This window comes from Heliangelus exortis, chromosome 8 (genome assembly GCF_036169615.1).
Source record: "Heliangelus exortis chromosome 8, bHelExo1.hap1, whole genome shotgun sequence".
Lineage (NCBI taxonomy): Eukaryota > Metazoa > Chordata > Aves > Apodiformes > Trochilidae > Heliangelus > Heliangelus exortis.
Window position 1 is genome coordinate 9,611,661 of NC_092429.1, and position 15,323 is coordinate 9,626,983.

Below are 15,323 nucleotides of genomic sequence, written 5' to 3' on the forward strand. Positions count from 1 at the left end.
GGGAGCGACTTTTGCGCCGCTCGCGTTCCCCAGTGAAGCCCCGCGGTGCCCCTGTATCGCCTGGCTCCCGCGTGTGCCGGTGGCTGGGGGTAAACTGGCTGCTGCCTGCCCGGCCTGATGGCCGCCTGCCCCGTGTGCTTCAGGTGGGAAAGGGAAGAACGCCGCTATCTTGGGGCACACCCGAGGTCCCGCTGAGGCGCTTTCTGGGTGTAGGGATGCGAGAGGCCCAGGTGGGCTGTGGTTGATCTGCGTTGGGTTTGCAGCGTGGCAGACCCGGCCCTGAGAAAGCTGTGATGGAGCAGTGGCTGCCTGACACCCAGCAGCCGAACCTCACCCATGTGCACCCAACTCACTGCCATCCCAAAGCAAGGTGGTTTGAGGGCTCTGGTCAGACTATCTCTGTGTTAAGAGCAAGTTTTCATAGCGCACTTGTGCGGTGTGCCCGTCCATGCGGTACAACGCTATTATGCATGTTTTTCTTTCATCACACCCTGTTGGGAAGCCCCACCTTCCTCTGTGGGTGGATGCTGCTCACTAAAATAGTTAGCAAAGCTTCTGTGCTGATAATCCTTTCTCCTTCCCCATCTGAAAGCCTGTGTTCTTCGCACCTTCCCTGTTCCCCACCAACAGGTTTACCACATGGGAGATCAAACCTCAGATTTCAATCTTCTTAGCCTAATCTTCTCATAGCAGCTTAACATAATCTTTATAGTTCTTGTGCAATATTCTCTAGCCATTAGTTCCGAGTTTATTTATAAAGTGTCATGACACCAGTCTGCAAGTTCCTGAGGACAGTACAACTTGATATGCAAACTTCTTCTTTGTGTGGTTCCCTCATATCACCTAGAACCCCAAGAACTGTTGTATCCAGGCTTTCTGTTGGAGTAGGGTGGAAGAATCCCATCAATCTTACTTTGAATTATGGTTTGTTTTCTCCAGCTCTCCCTGTATTTCCAGCTTCTGAAGCTGAACCAGCCTACTAATTATGTTTTTTCTTGGGTGAAGTTGTTCTCATACAAAATCTGGTTTTGCCCAGCTGCTCAGATCATTGAATCTCTCAGTCTGTAAGTTGCCTAAATCAGGAGAGAGTGCTCCAGCAGGAGCAGATCAATAAACTAGAAGGTAGTGAAGGGAAAGGTACTGGAAGTGAAGCACTGATTGTTACAGGAGCCTCTGACATAATTCGATTCTGCTCTAGGTTGCTTAAGTCTCATAGAAGAAACAACGTCTGTGAATGTAGCTGGATACAGTGTAGCTCCATCTCTGTGCTAAACAGGTGAGCACAGATAGTGTTGGATACAAGGTAGGAAGGTGTGGTGGGTTTTTTTTTAATTTTCATTTCTTCCTTTGCCTTTTGTTTAGTAATCTGCAGATTTAAGAAGCCCCTTTGCTTCCCAGAAGAGAAAATGTACAGGGGAAAACAACTTGGACAGGTTGAAGTGATTTCCTGGAAGGCCATAACCAAGCTCAGTCTAGAGTCAAGTATCATCACAAGGAGTCCTTTGCTGGAACACATATGACTCACAGTATTTGGTTTTGAGAGTAGTTAGTTCAAAACCTGGGATTTTTGCTGTTCATCTTGCCTGTGTTTGTGTCTGAATGTAGTGATCCAGTAAGGCAGGGTCACAAGGCATAGTGGCAGAGGGGAATTCTTGGTCTGCTGTTGTACTGTGCTCCTGTCAGGGATTGGTATGGGACCGAACCTTGAAACCATCTTACTGAGTATTCCTTGGTCCTATTCTTATCCCTTCTGTCCCAGCAGCTGAAGAGCTGGGCTGAGACCTTAACACCTCCTGCCTTTCCTGTTTGCTGTTACAGAGGATGCTCAGTGATTGCAGAACAGCACTTAGAGCAGCTTGGAGGCTTTGCTGAGGAGGACAGAGGATTTGAAAACTGAATGCCATAACTACCAGCAGCAGGTGCTTCACCAGCAGATCGTGCATCTCATTTGTATCTCAGTGCCAACAATTCACAAAAAATAAATGAGATGTCAAGTGCTAAGAGCTTGGTAGGTTCAGGGCTGGTGTGACAGGAGGTACTGGAGGAAAATGGAACTTTCCTCACTTTAAGCAGCAGAAAGCTACTGTAAGAAAATGATAAATATGTGAGGCAAGAATTGGAGCAACTGCAGCATAAAGTTAGTGAGTGGTGCTGTGTTCTGTTCCCCTCATGGTCTGACCAGGACAACTGTTGCTGCCTGAATGCTTTAGCAGAAACAGCCCCCACTGGGGAGCACCATAATGCTCATTACAGTTGAGGATCTCTGCTCATGCAGATGGAACCAGGAACACTGCTGGGCAGCCAGTGCTGGAGAAGTAAAGGGCTGGCAAGCTGTGACTCTGCTGTGCTCTGGGAGACCTGTGGGAGGAGAACATGCATGGGACTTGCCTGCAGCCTCTGAATCCACCCTTTGCCTTGGGAGAGATGTGGGTGGATGTAGTTCTTCTGGCAATAGAGAGATGGAAAATCAGGTGCAGAATGTGGTTTACCCCTGGCAGTTTTGTGAGAGGTCAAGTTGCTTTGCTGCACAGGTCAAGAAGAAGAATTGTTGAACCAAATGTCTGCAACTGCTTCAGTTAACAAAACTCAGAGTCAACACTGCTAGGTGAGCTGCTTTATACTCACACCTCTTCTGTCCAAAATTTGGCACTGGATGGTATGATGGTCTGTGGCAGACCTACTGTTGGAATCAGAAAGCTTTGCAACTGGGATCTGTGAAGGAGAACAGAAAGTTGAAATTGGTATAGAGTGGTTACTGTGAATAGAAGCCAGACTGAAAGATGCTGTTTCTGCCTGCAACAGAGCAAATACTTTTATTAAATATTGTAATACCACTAGAAGGCTTTGATCAAGACAGACAGTGTGCAAGGTGCCTTGCAGGCACCTTTCCTGCCTCACAAGCTTGCTGAAACAGCAAGAGGCCTTTCAGTTCTAGTGTTGAATGATGGAGGGCAGTTAAAAGGTATCTTCAAAATAGGTATCAGTAGAGGAAAAGATAAGTTTATGTATTATATAGCAGGTCCTACTGCAGTTGGAGTGAAATTGAGAATGTTTTTATTTGTTGCAGAAATAGATTACCTTTGCAAAAGGGATAATCAGAAAAGACTTGATGGGATAAGAATTGGGAATGGACAGAGCTGAGGGGTAAGGGTTGCAATGAGAGTAGGGCTAACAGTTGGCCTTTATCTTTTGCACCAAGCTGCATGTTACTGTTCTTCTGGAAACATCTTGCTCCAGGAGGACACCTGCACAGCCAGGACTTGTAATCTACTTTCCAAGGGGGCTGGAAGCACACTCTCAACTTCTCTGCAAAGTGAGGTGATCACTGTGGGCAAAACACTGCTATTCCAGCTGTGGCAAAACTTTTAATTCCTGCTGAGGAGAACCAGCATGAAGATATTATAGATGATGGCAGGTAGGGTGTCATCATGATCCAAAAGAATGCAAAGAAACACAGCATTACCTTTGCTGCTGGACATTTGTTCAACAGGAGTGGCAGGTTACATGTCCAGCTCTCTGCTTTTTCTCAGTTGCTCTGGACTCATCTAGACATGATTTTTCTGCAGGGCTTAATGGTACTGTGGTGGATGAGAGGCACTTTCTTAAGTGCTAGATCTACAGAGCAGCCACAGAGCACAATCTTACAGTTAAGGCAGATTCAGAAAATGTGGAGCAGCCAGCAGAAGCTTGGCCACATCAGGTAGAGGTGCTACACCTTCAGGGAATTTGGGGGGATATCCAGATCTGTGCATGTCACATGAGAGCTGCTGCAGGGGCAAGTGCAGCTCTTGGGCTTCAAGAGGAGTAACTCCCAGGGAGCTGCAGGAGTGTGTCACAGGAGGGTGCTGCTGGCTGCACCTCTGTTCTTTCTGTTCACAGATCACAGGGGCTGGATTGGCAAGCTCAGAGATGCTGGGGTCTGATCTCTCATCTTGCTGGTCTTGTTTACCAGCTGTTCTTTGTACCTGCCTGGACAGCCTGGTTGTATTGTGGGGCACAGTAACTCTCCATGGCTGGTACAGTATTTGCCTTACTGGTGCTGGAGGGAGTAGATTTGTCAGCTTCCCGTTTAAATCCTGAACTAGCAAAGCTTCAAGCTGAAGTGTCTGCCCTCTCCTGGAGAGGACCTCTGGCTAAATGCAGGCACGGAGTTCAGTCCTGAGACAGCAAGAGAAGGGGGTGAAACGGCAGCCTCTGTTGATGAGACATTTGCATCCTGAGAGTTAGCACCTTCAGCTTATTCCCTGTGGGCACTGAGAATGGGTACCTGCTGTTCCCTTCCCAGCCATCCGTGGAGCTGAGCTGGCAGTGTCTGTGTTAGCCCAGAGCCATCTCATCTGTCTTGTTTAATCAGGAGTGTTGCTGTCTCCTGCTTTCAGCCCTGTCAAGGCAGTAGTGCACTCCACATGCTCTCCTGGTGGCTAGTTGGCCAGTACCTTACTTGCTTTTTACTGCAATGACTGGGAATAATAACCAGTGCCTCCCAGAACTAAGCTCTTAATTCTTTCCCAGCTGCCCTCACTTTGCTTTCTTACCATGCTTGGCTGGTGGGAACTGGCTTTGCCTGTGCCTCTAGCCTCTGGTAGCTTGGCCCTTGCTCTCCTCCCACCCCTACCCGTGGGCTCTGACCTGCTCCCTGGAGAGAAATGAGTGACGTTGGAACTTCCTTGTTGAGGATCCTTAGATCTTTCTGGCTCTGTTTAATTGTATCCTCTGTCCAACCCCAGTTGTCCTCAGACAACTGCCAGATGTCCCAACTCTGACAGGTTTAGCTGAGGATTTGTGTCACTGTTCCCAGCCTCTGCTTCCCCACGCAACTTCGTGCCACAGTGAAACAGAAACAGAGTGTGTATTGCTCCTCTGGGGAAGGCAGTGATGTCTCTGTGGGGTGCCTGTGTCCCAGGTATGGTTTTGTAGGGGGTTTTGTTGTTAGGAAAAACATGGAACTCACATTCATCTCCCTCATGCTAATGTTGGTGTCACATGGGCTACAATGTCATTTGGTGTCATCATTAAGTATTCATACAGGAAGTATCTTTTGTTCTCCAGAACAGTAAGTAAGTATCACTCAGACACAATGTTGTACTGCTCTAAACATTAGGGACTTCTGCTTCCCATCTACAGCTCTCAAAACCTTTTTCTGACCCTGTTAAAGAACTATTTCTCTGCATTATGTAGGAATCCAAGAGAGAGAGTTACACAAATTGTTTGAAGACTCATGGTAATTTAGTAACTGAAATGGAGTTAAAGGATATCTTAATTTCTTGTCTGTTTTTCTGATCTTTCTCCTTCTTGACATTAAGCATATTAATGTCTGTCTTTATTAGTGGAGAAGTATTGGTGGACACTGAGTGTGGAGGTCAACATAGCTGTATTATTTGATAAAGGATATTGCATCAACTTAGCAAGATGTTTTCCATAATGGAACTTCACTGCAGTTCTCCTGTAATTAAATATTGATTCCCTGTTTCTTTCTAGAAAAGCCTAAGGCCATCCCTTATTATGTCACTCTCCCACCTATTGTCAAGCTGTGATTTCATGAGATGTGTCTGTGCTGTCAACATCAGCTCAAAATGTGCCCACCCCTCAGCTTTTTCCTGCAGAGGCCTCGTTGCCTTCTGAGTGTCCCCCACTGCAGTTGTTGGAGTGCTGCAAATCTGAGCAGGGAGCTGAGCTGGTTCTAACAAGTGCATCATTGTTTTGCTGGTTTGGGTTTTTGTTGGTTTTGTTGTTGGTTGTTTTTTATTTGTTTGGTTTTTTCCTTTTTTTTTTTTTTTTTTTTTTTTTCCTAAACTGGTCTGCTTCACAGTGCTACTGCAGGAAAAAATTGTGCTGGCACAACTGAGATAACAATGTGAGCAGGGGTAGGTGGGGAGGCAGAGGTTCTGCTGCCAGACTGTTCATCTGCTGAAAACACAATTAAATAGCTCAGCAAACCAGCCTGTTGCTGCTATGAGGCATGACTGTCAGAAACCTCATAAAAATGGTTCCCATCCCCACCCCCAATAATTGTTCCAGCAGGCATTGCTAAGCTTAAGGGACTACTGGTGTTGTCCTTCTGCTTCAATCAGATCTGCTGCCTCTAACCTGAAAGGTAAGTGAAAAATCTGTTCCTGAAGGCCATACCATCCACAGAGCCTGCAGAGAAAGATGGAGATCATAGGAACTATTCTCCACTTACTCCAATGTTACTGACACTCTGGGACATGGTATTCCAAACCCCTTCCGTTTAGAGATCTCATGGTCAGGTCAAGTGTCCTGTTGTCTCTTTCCAGCACAAGCTGACCCCTGTATTGGAAGGTTTTGGCATTGTGACAGTGGCTTTGAGCAGAAATGAGGTGTCCAATGCTTTGTGTTTTAGACCTGCTGGATTTGGAATTTGTCAGAGCCACTGGTGTCCTAGATTTCCCGTGGCTGAACATTTTTGCCAATGTGGTTTTCTGCCTAGGTTTCTGTCTCATGGAACCTGTTTTCCACTTCCTTGTGCCACTGCTTGTATCCATGCAAGAAATAAAATGCTATTAAATCAGAATAGTAGCAGTTTCTCCTTGTGATGAGAGGTAGACAGCAGAAGCTTAGGCTCCGTAAGTTCACCTTTAAACTTTTGACCTAATTTGTGGCCTGCTTGATTTCTTTTAGAGAGAAGCAAGAACTTGCTGAGAGAGCCAGAATGCTTTTCTCCATCTTTGGAGAAAGTTTCCAGTTCAGCTCCAATGGGCTTTCCAGTCCTTCAGCCGTCCAGGTGCCTGAAGGTAAATGTGGCTGGTTCATGCTCCCTTAGGGTGTAAAGAATGTAGTGGGGTTTTCCACAGTAATGCAGGTGGTCTGCAGAACCTATTTATGTCTACTGTTCAGGACATTACAGAGGTCATACTGATAAGTTGGTTAGAGGTCTTTGCTGTGCCCAGTTTTACTGGTAGGGCACCTCAAGGTAGGAAGGCAGTGGGATTGGGAACAGTGATAGCACTTGGGCCACAGTTAAACTTTACTCTGAGAGCATTATTGTTGTGCCAGGACAGAGGTAACATGTTTGTGCCTGTCTGTTCTTTCATCCTCCCTCCCCATCTTGTGTCAGGGTAATGTAAAGCTGCACGTGAGGGCTAATAATGATACATATCACTTCCTCTGACAGTGCCAAGATACCACTTTTTAATGTGGCTCCACTTTTGTTTTGGAGCTGACACACAGCCAGTGAGATTAGGAAGGTGAAAATTGCTTGCTTCAGGAAGGTTCATTTCTGAAACTCTTTATCCTTTTGGATTTATGCCTTGCTTTTAGGATTTAAAACCCCCTTGTGTTTGCATTAACACTCAGCATTAAAGGAAATCAGGAACAAAGGACTAATGTACTTTAAAAGAAAAAATTCATGCCCTACTTTAGTAAGATGCTTAAGATTCTTGTGAATGGAGGCTGCAAGGCATATTAAACTGCCCTGTGTTCTGTTTTTCCAATGTACTAATCCTGCTGACTCAAACTTTACTAGCAAACCTGCTACAATTAGTTGCTTTGTAGATGCAGTTGTACCACATCATGTTGCTGTTAAGACAATGCTTAAGGAGTCTTCATGTCCCATCAAAGGGTTAATTTCTTTTCTTGAACAGTTATTCTGAGACACATGCCAGGTAGGGACTATTATATAGAGCTTTACTGGTCAAGTGTTCAAGCAGCACCCCTCATTTAATGAGAAGCAGCTGGTTACCTGTTGCTTAGTATTAGTAGTAACTATTTATATTACATCAGAATATGTGTTATATCAGTAAATATTTGTATCAATATTACAGCAGGGGTACCCAGTAGCTGTGTTGGCACCTTGCTGGGGCACTTGGAACCATGGTTTGCTTACATAGACACCTGGTTTTATTTGAACTTTTATTTGAGGATGCTTGTTGGTATTTCTGTCTCTCATATGAATGTGGATATTTTTTATTAGAGTTTGACATGGATTGCAGTGCACACTGAACCAGCAGTGCTGAACCTAGACTGCAGTTTATTCTTAGGGCTGGTGTATGGGATGAGGAGCCTGGGAAAGGCTAATTCCTTGTTTTCTTTGTGTAGATTGTAAAGATATCACCATGCTCTGTTTTGAGCTGGAAGACAGCAGTGCTGGAGGAGAGGCCAGAAATAGCTGGAGCAGATGACCTCAGCACTGACCTGTCTGACAGCCTGCTGAACTAAAGCTGCATGACCTTTAGTGTTAACTAAAAGATGCACTCTCTACTGTAGGGAAAAAGTAAAAGATGGAATGGATATTGGTTTCCTTAGATGGGAAAACTCTTCTTGACTTGTTTGTTACCTGGATTTAGCAGAATTCGAGGCTATGAAGTGTGGGGCTGACTCAAGGAAGGGAAACAGCCATTTTGAGAAGTCATTCACAGGCTTGCCCAGTTCCACACTCTATCTGGGACCTAAACTGTTGGCTGTCGTATCCTGCTTGGACCTACACCTTATACCCTTGCACCACAGCACTGTGTATTCTGTTCTTTCACCTCAGATGACAGACACTGATGGAGCACCTGGGTTGTGGAGAATCAGTCAGCTTTTGCCAGCTGGCTTGCAGAGAGAGAGATGCTATGATGCTTACCTGCAAATGGGGGATTTTCTCCAAGGTCAGAAAATTCCTAGCTGCAGCCCTTTCCTTCTGCCCTCTGCTTTGGGATGGGATGTAGGGTCCTATCTTCTGAACTCTCACTTGGTGGAGCAGAACAAATTGAGAGAGTTTTTTTCATTGTCTCTACTAATGCTTTCAATTTTTTTTTCTCTTCTCCAAATACACTGCAAGTTCTAGTTTATATTAGATATTGTTTGAACTACTGGCTAGCTAGAGCTCTGGGGTATACAGCCAGGCTTGGATTGAGCCATTTAGGGAGAACCTATATATAGCAAGAACAGAACAGATATAGACTGACTATAGATTTGCCCTGTCTGACAAGACCCAATATGGAGCAGCTGACTTGGCAAGTGTTGGTAAATTGCTTCCACTTCTGTGAGTTAAAACAGACTAAGAAATCTTGTTCTTTGAAACAAAATTTCCATGACCAACATCACTCCTTGAAACTGTCCATGTCCAAATTGTTAAAATCTGTGGGTTTACATTTATGAGTCTTACCCAGTGGACACTGTGTTGGGAAGTGTTCCTCCTAGGAATGCAGCTGAGGCAAAGGAAAAATTCATTGCTGCATTAATGGTGACCAGGGGGCCTTGACTCAGCTCCCTCCCGGAAGAAGTTGCTGAGTAGGCAAGCTTTGATCTTCAGTCAGACAAGGCCAAAATCAAAACCAGCATCCTGCTGCCTTGCCACCTTTTAATATTCTTACCACTAATACATTTCTCTATCTTTTAGTCATGTTTCTGGACAGATGGGGTGATCCTTGTCATCATCTTCCATGCTGCTGGATCTGTTCCTTGAAAGACTCATCAGGATGGTCTAGGCAATTGATAAAACCCATGAATTCTGGTCAGGGTAGGAAATTCAGTGCAGGGAGATATTCAGGCATTCAGATCCAGGCCAGGCCACAAAGAGTTGGCAGGAGTGACCTCAGATTCAGTCCCTGGAAATTCCCAGGGCACATAGTTTGTGTTACAGAAGGGAAACATGACACAGAGCAGATTTTCAGATGAGATCCTCAGAGTGGCAAGGCAAGAAAAATTAGAACATGATTGCTTTCCTTTGAAAATACTGGTTCACTGAATTTTATCTTAGGATTTAGAAGGGTCCATATTTTTTTAAAAGCAAAAGGATGCTATATATATATATGTATGTATGTATGTATACATGTATTAAAAAGAAACAGCCTCATGGCCAAATTAAAATTACATTTTTAGAGTCCAAGTCACATCTTCAGGGGACAAACCCTTGAGAATGCAGAGGAGAGCGAATGAAGCTCTCATTGTAAAGAGAAGCAGCAGGGAAAAGTCCTGTTTACACCCAGGAGATAAGTGCATGAAGTTAATTAACCTTGTAGAATGACATCTCTGTAAATGTGCCCTGATTAGAGTTTTCCAGGAACATCTCTTTAACTGGATATTTACCATTTTAAGAGTCACAGTCTAGAAGAATGTAGTAATTTTGTTTTTTTGTTGGCTTGTTTTTTTCAATACCTGAGGAACTTCACAATTTGTGTGACTGACAGCTCTTTTCTTTCTATACGAGATTGTTGTTACTTTGGGTGAAGGGGCTTCTGGACAAGTAGGGGAAGGCACTGATCACCAGGAGCAAGTTTTTAATTATATGCATGTAATTTTTCTGACTGATGTTCTCACAGTGTGGTTTGGGAAGTGCTTTTTGAATGCGTCAGGGTTTATCATCACTTCCTTACCTGCTGCTCTGTGTCTTCCTTCAAAGCTGCTGCAGTTCTCAAACAGAAACTGATGTCAGTTCAGTACCTCAGAGCACCCACAGCCCCAACAGGAGGGTTGTACAGGATGGGAGGATGGGGTGATGGGTGCCACCTCCATAGGAGCAGCCCAGCATGGCTGAGGTTTAGAGCTGCTGGGGGTGGTGGCCTGGACAATGTTGGGGGGAAGCTGCACCCCCCACCCTGGGCTACGCTGGGGCTCACTCCACCCCAGAGCTGGAGCATGAACAAGGGCTCTGACATCACACAGTTCACCTGCAGGTACCATCTGTGATAACTCAGTGCCAGGTGGGCTCCAGCAGTGAGCCTGTTTCTTGTGTTTGATCCCAGTTTGCCTGTGTGCAAACCAGTATGAGCTCGATTGGCTCTGTAGTCAGGGCAGAAGGCCTTTGACACCTTCATCATGGGGTCATTACTTAAAGGATGAGAGGCACCTTATCACTTCTGAATGGCAGTCAAAAGTCAGTCAGGCTGCTAGGTCTTGAAGTTTCCCCAGTAGCAGCCCAGCACACATCAGTGCTGGGGAGGTAAATGGGGTTTTTAACCTTTAACAGTACTTATGTATAAGGTTCACCAAATAATGTTTTCAAAGTTTAAATTCTAGTTGTGTCTGTGCATGGAAGAATGTCACTTAGATTAAGTCTGTATGTACTTATAATTGAATACCTTTTCAGATAAGGTTCCAATTGTTATAAGCAATTTGGGAAAACCAATAAAAATGTTAATTCCAAAAGAAGAGAATTCCTGAGTCATGAGACTTCACTGCTCACATTGGCTGACCCATGGGGAGAAAGAGAGTGCAGCTCAAGCTTCATGATGCCCACCCTATTTCCCACTTTATATACACTCATCATCATCAGGCATAACTGATTGCAAAAAAAAATCCATGTTGTGCACCAGCATCCGATAGGAATAAAGTGCTGTAATGGCAAAAAAGGGCCTTGCAAAATTTCCTAATGTAGTTTGATTTCTTTTATTCCATTTTCCTCTGAGATAACTTAATTTTAGAAATGCTAGCTGGTGAAGAATAAGGTGACACTGAGTTCAGAAACCCTTGAGAGTATCTGGGGGAAGAGGACAAGTCTGTTGGATGGTGAAGGCTTTAGAGTCCAGCAGATGGGATAGCACTGGAGATAGATCTGAGGCATTACCCTTGCTGCCTACTTCTCAGTCAATACAAAGGACCTTGGGATGTGGCACAGAGTCAGGGATGCTGTAAAGGGGGACCACTGGAGCTTGATTAGGACTGGGTTGAAAAGCAGACAGACACTGGTGGTGCTGAGAGTAGCAGTTGGAGTCATCAAGTGGAGGCTGGAATATAGATCCAGGACATAGTGATGGAGTCTGCTCCTGTGACTTTAATCTCATTCAGCTGCATGAACTGTGGCTTTTGCTTTGAAAAGCAGACTGAGATCAGTTATTTTTTCCTTTCCAGGGAAGAGCTGTCTCCCAGAGCTCAACTCTGTTCTTTTCCCAGTGCTTCCCTTCAGGCCTTTCTGAAAACAGGTTCCCTTTTTGCTAGCCAGCCACAAATAGTATTGTGCACAATTGCCTTACACCTACAAATACTGAGATCTGCTTAAAAAAGTAGATAAAAATTCTCATCCTGTCCCCAAGCTTATCAGTGGGGAAAGTTAAGCAATGATTATGTTGGTGGTTTGATCTGCCTGTGTGATCAGAAGCATAGCCATGATTAGCACAGAGGAAAACTGCTAATTTTGCAGTTGCTCCTGGCAAAATCCTTCTCAGTCACAGTTTAAATGAGTGCATAAAGCTGGCTGAAAGACATGTTCCAGAACCCCTGAGCCTTGTCTTGTTTCAAGCAGAACCTGTAATGTAGCATTGAAGTTTCTGGAATTCGGATGTAATAACAATTTTTTAAGAAAACACTGGTGACTGCTCATCCCTCTTACTTCATCTTCCCAGAAAGACCAGTGTGAAAGGAAACACTCCAGCACTTGTGAGAGTTATCCTGTGGCAACTGATGTGTCTAATTTCAGAGCAGAAGTACTTCTGGAACAGAGAGGATTAAAACAGGGGAGGGGAAAAGTTACCCTGCAGGAGATTGTCAACAGATGTTCCATTGTATAGTTCAAAGAGCACTAGCAAAAGGTTTCTGCTGCAGGGATATAGTAATTCTGGGCAGTTCATCACACAGAGACCTGTTTTATGACTGGGAGGATACTCCTGGTAACTCAGCTCTTTATTTGAACTGTGGGTGGGGGGTGGGGTCGACCTGTAAACAGAGAGGAAGATGAACAGTAGGAACAAACACATACTTATTTTCTTGCAGCTGTGACCACCATCTGTCTGATCAAGATCAAGCTGGTTTTGTGGTTCAGGGAGTTATTTGGCTGATGGGTCTTTCAAATGAAAAAATACTGGAGGAACTGAGGCATTGTTAGCAGCAGCCACTGGTGCAGGCAAAGCAGACCTGTGAAGAGTAAGGCTTTCAAGTGTCTTAGGCAGGAAGTGTCTAAGACAAGCAGAAGGAAGGCTGTGCAGCCTGTCAAGCAGATGAGTACATCCATCACTTTGTTTTTAAAACACACAAATGATCAAGTTTGTCACTGTCTAGCACTGCATCTATTCTTCCTTCATGCAATAGTTCATGGTTGCTTATAAAACCTTACTAATGCTGCAGAGTCAGCTGTGGTGGGGGATCTAGTTTGCAAGCTGTGTATCACCAGCCACAATTAGAGGGTCCTCTTCAAGGCAGGTCTAAGCACTTTACATTCTGAGACTGTTTTAAAGTTGTGCTTTGGCTAAAGGTTGATTTTTCTCAGATTTGTCAGGACTCTTGTCCTCTGATGGATTAGAATGGGGAAGTCTTCATTCAGATGTGGTTGGATGGGGAAGTCTGAAGACCTTGACAAAGTTATGGGGAATTAAAAAACGAAACAACAGAACACAAATGGTTTGGGGGCCTAATAGTGATGGACACTTTTGTATTAGCAGTCATGGTCTTCCAGCTTTGCTTATCACTTAGCTACATATCAGTATTTGGCTGTTACATGGACACGAAGTGCATTATTTCTTTTTTCTTTGTGGAGGATGGAAGCGAGGATTGGAGAAATGATTCCTCCCTCTCTTTTCCATTATGCAGTGAAGCAGAGGTAGAAATTATATGAAAACAACCCTGGCAGAGGTTCAAGAGGTACCCTTAAGAAAATTCTCCCCTTCCTCCAGGACAAATCCACATTTATACTGAATTAAATGTTGTCATAGAAAACAGAGTATGAATAATGGGGAGGTGTGCAGTCTCCTGATCCCTTCCTGGGCATCTGGGAAATGAGTAGGCATTTTCTGTTCTCCCTTGCTTAGGAGAAGAACATTTCCTGGCTACTGGTTAAAAGCTTCCCAGGTTATGCATAATTTCATAGCCTTTATTATTGAAAGTTTACTGCTCCACCTCTCTGGAAGTGGTAACAGGAAAAGGACACTAAGGGAGAGCCTCATGAGGCTGTTGGGCTTACCAGATCCACATTCTGCCTTGTCCACTCAAGTGCTTCTCGTGGTAGTTTCTCTGTCTCTGAACACTGTCTGTAGCCTTACTTACAGACTTGCAATGTGACAAGATGATGCAAATACACAGTGTCCAAAGCCAAACTACAGGAACTGAGCCATGAAGGACAACTGAGTGGGTAGAGAACAGGCACGTAGCACAGGTAGCCTGCCCATCACACAGCAGCTTTTGTACTGTCACTTTTCAGCTGCTTGAATCCCCCTTCCTTCAAAACATGAGTCTGGAGAAAGGAAGAGGGAAAGGCAGAGAAGGCAAGCAGGTCTCAAACTTTGCTTTTCTTTTATCTGGGTTTCTTTCCCTCCAATTTAGCTTTAAGCATCTGATTGATTCTTGTCCCTTTGCTAATTATTAATATAATTGTGCCTTACCCTAGGAGGCATTAAAACTAAACCTCATAAAAGCCAGAGCTGGGTTCAAAGGGACAGGCAGAAATTGGCAACCATTGTTTTCTGATTCTGTCAGTTTTGCTTTGCTGCACAGGGAAGATGAAGCCTGCATAACTGGCCTGTGGTCCACCTCCAAACCTGGATGCCTCAGAGACTACTTCACCAGGCTGGGAGGTCAGAACTTGGCTGGGTAGAGGCAGTAAGCTTCGTGTCTCCTGAGGGTTGCTGCCTGCACCAGCCTGTCCTGCTGCTGCCTCTCCTGTTAGAGCAGATCTGCTCTGTGCTACATCTATAACAAAGCAGCAGCAGTTAGTTCTGCAGAGAATGAATCAGCTCCAAGTGGGGTTGGTGGTAAAAAAACAGGAGGAACTCCAATAGAAACCACCAGAATAATGCCAACTTCAGACCTGAGAAGTCTGGCTTAGTTGTAGCAGGTTTGTTCTGTTATTTAGTTCTGTTTTGTATGGTTATGTGCTGAGGCAAGACTGAAATCTCTGCAAAATTGAGTTCACTTCCAAGACTTCAGATTACTGAGTAAGCACTTTGCTCTAGATCTTCCAGAGATTTGCTTTTCTAGATTTGCTGTGGGACCTCTTTCACAAGCAGCATCAGCCCAATGTTAGTATTGTGGTTTCACTCACCATTTTTTGCATTTGCATTAGAAAATCCTGTAACACAAACAGTCTGTGATGATTTTGCCCAAGTGTTGCAAAGGCTGAGAGAGACTATTAGCTCAGGGGATTCTCTTCTCAGGTCTGCAAGATTTGGGCTTTTAGAATAAACCATGAGCTCTCACCTCCCTGTGGGTCTGAGCTCCAAAGGGAAGAGTTCAAAACAGCTATGCAGCTAAACATAAAAAAAGTACGTGCCTTTCAGTTTGCTTTGTTTTCTGTACTATAGAATGACACATGTCAGATGATGCTATTCAGGTTTTGATCAGCCTGGCTTTCAGGATATTTCTGTAAATAGTTTGGGGTTACAGATGGATGACAGATAAGAATAAGGATATCCTTAATCACTGGCAAAGGAAGAGACTCTTAAGGTGTAGTGTGGTTC

The 15,323-nt window shown here is 44.5% G+C and overlaps 1 long non-coding RNA gene across 2 annotated transcripts; it reads left to right on the forward strand.

Annotated features, from left to right (window-relative positions):
* The first annotated feature begins 35 nt into the window (after positions 1 to 35).
* On the forward strand, positions 36 to 11,671 carry LOC139799009 (uncharacterized). 2 transcript variants are annotated; one of them, XR_011727056.1, is made up of 3 exons: positions 36 to 143; positions 6,640 to 6,752; positions 8,056 to 11,671. It is a non-coding gene; the product is annotated as an uncharacterized lncRNA (long non-coding RNA). The 2 variants fall into 2 exon arrangements; XR_011727057.1 differs by having other exon boundaries at positions 8,224 to 11,671.
* The last annotated feature ends 3,652 nt before the right edge of the window (positions 11,672 to 15,323 follow it).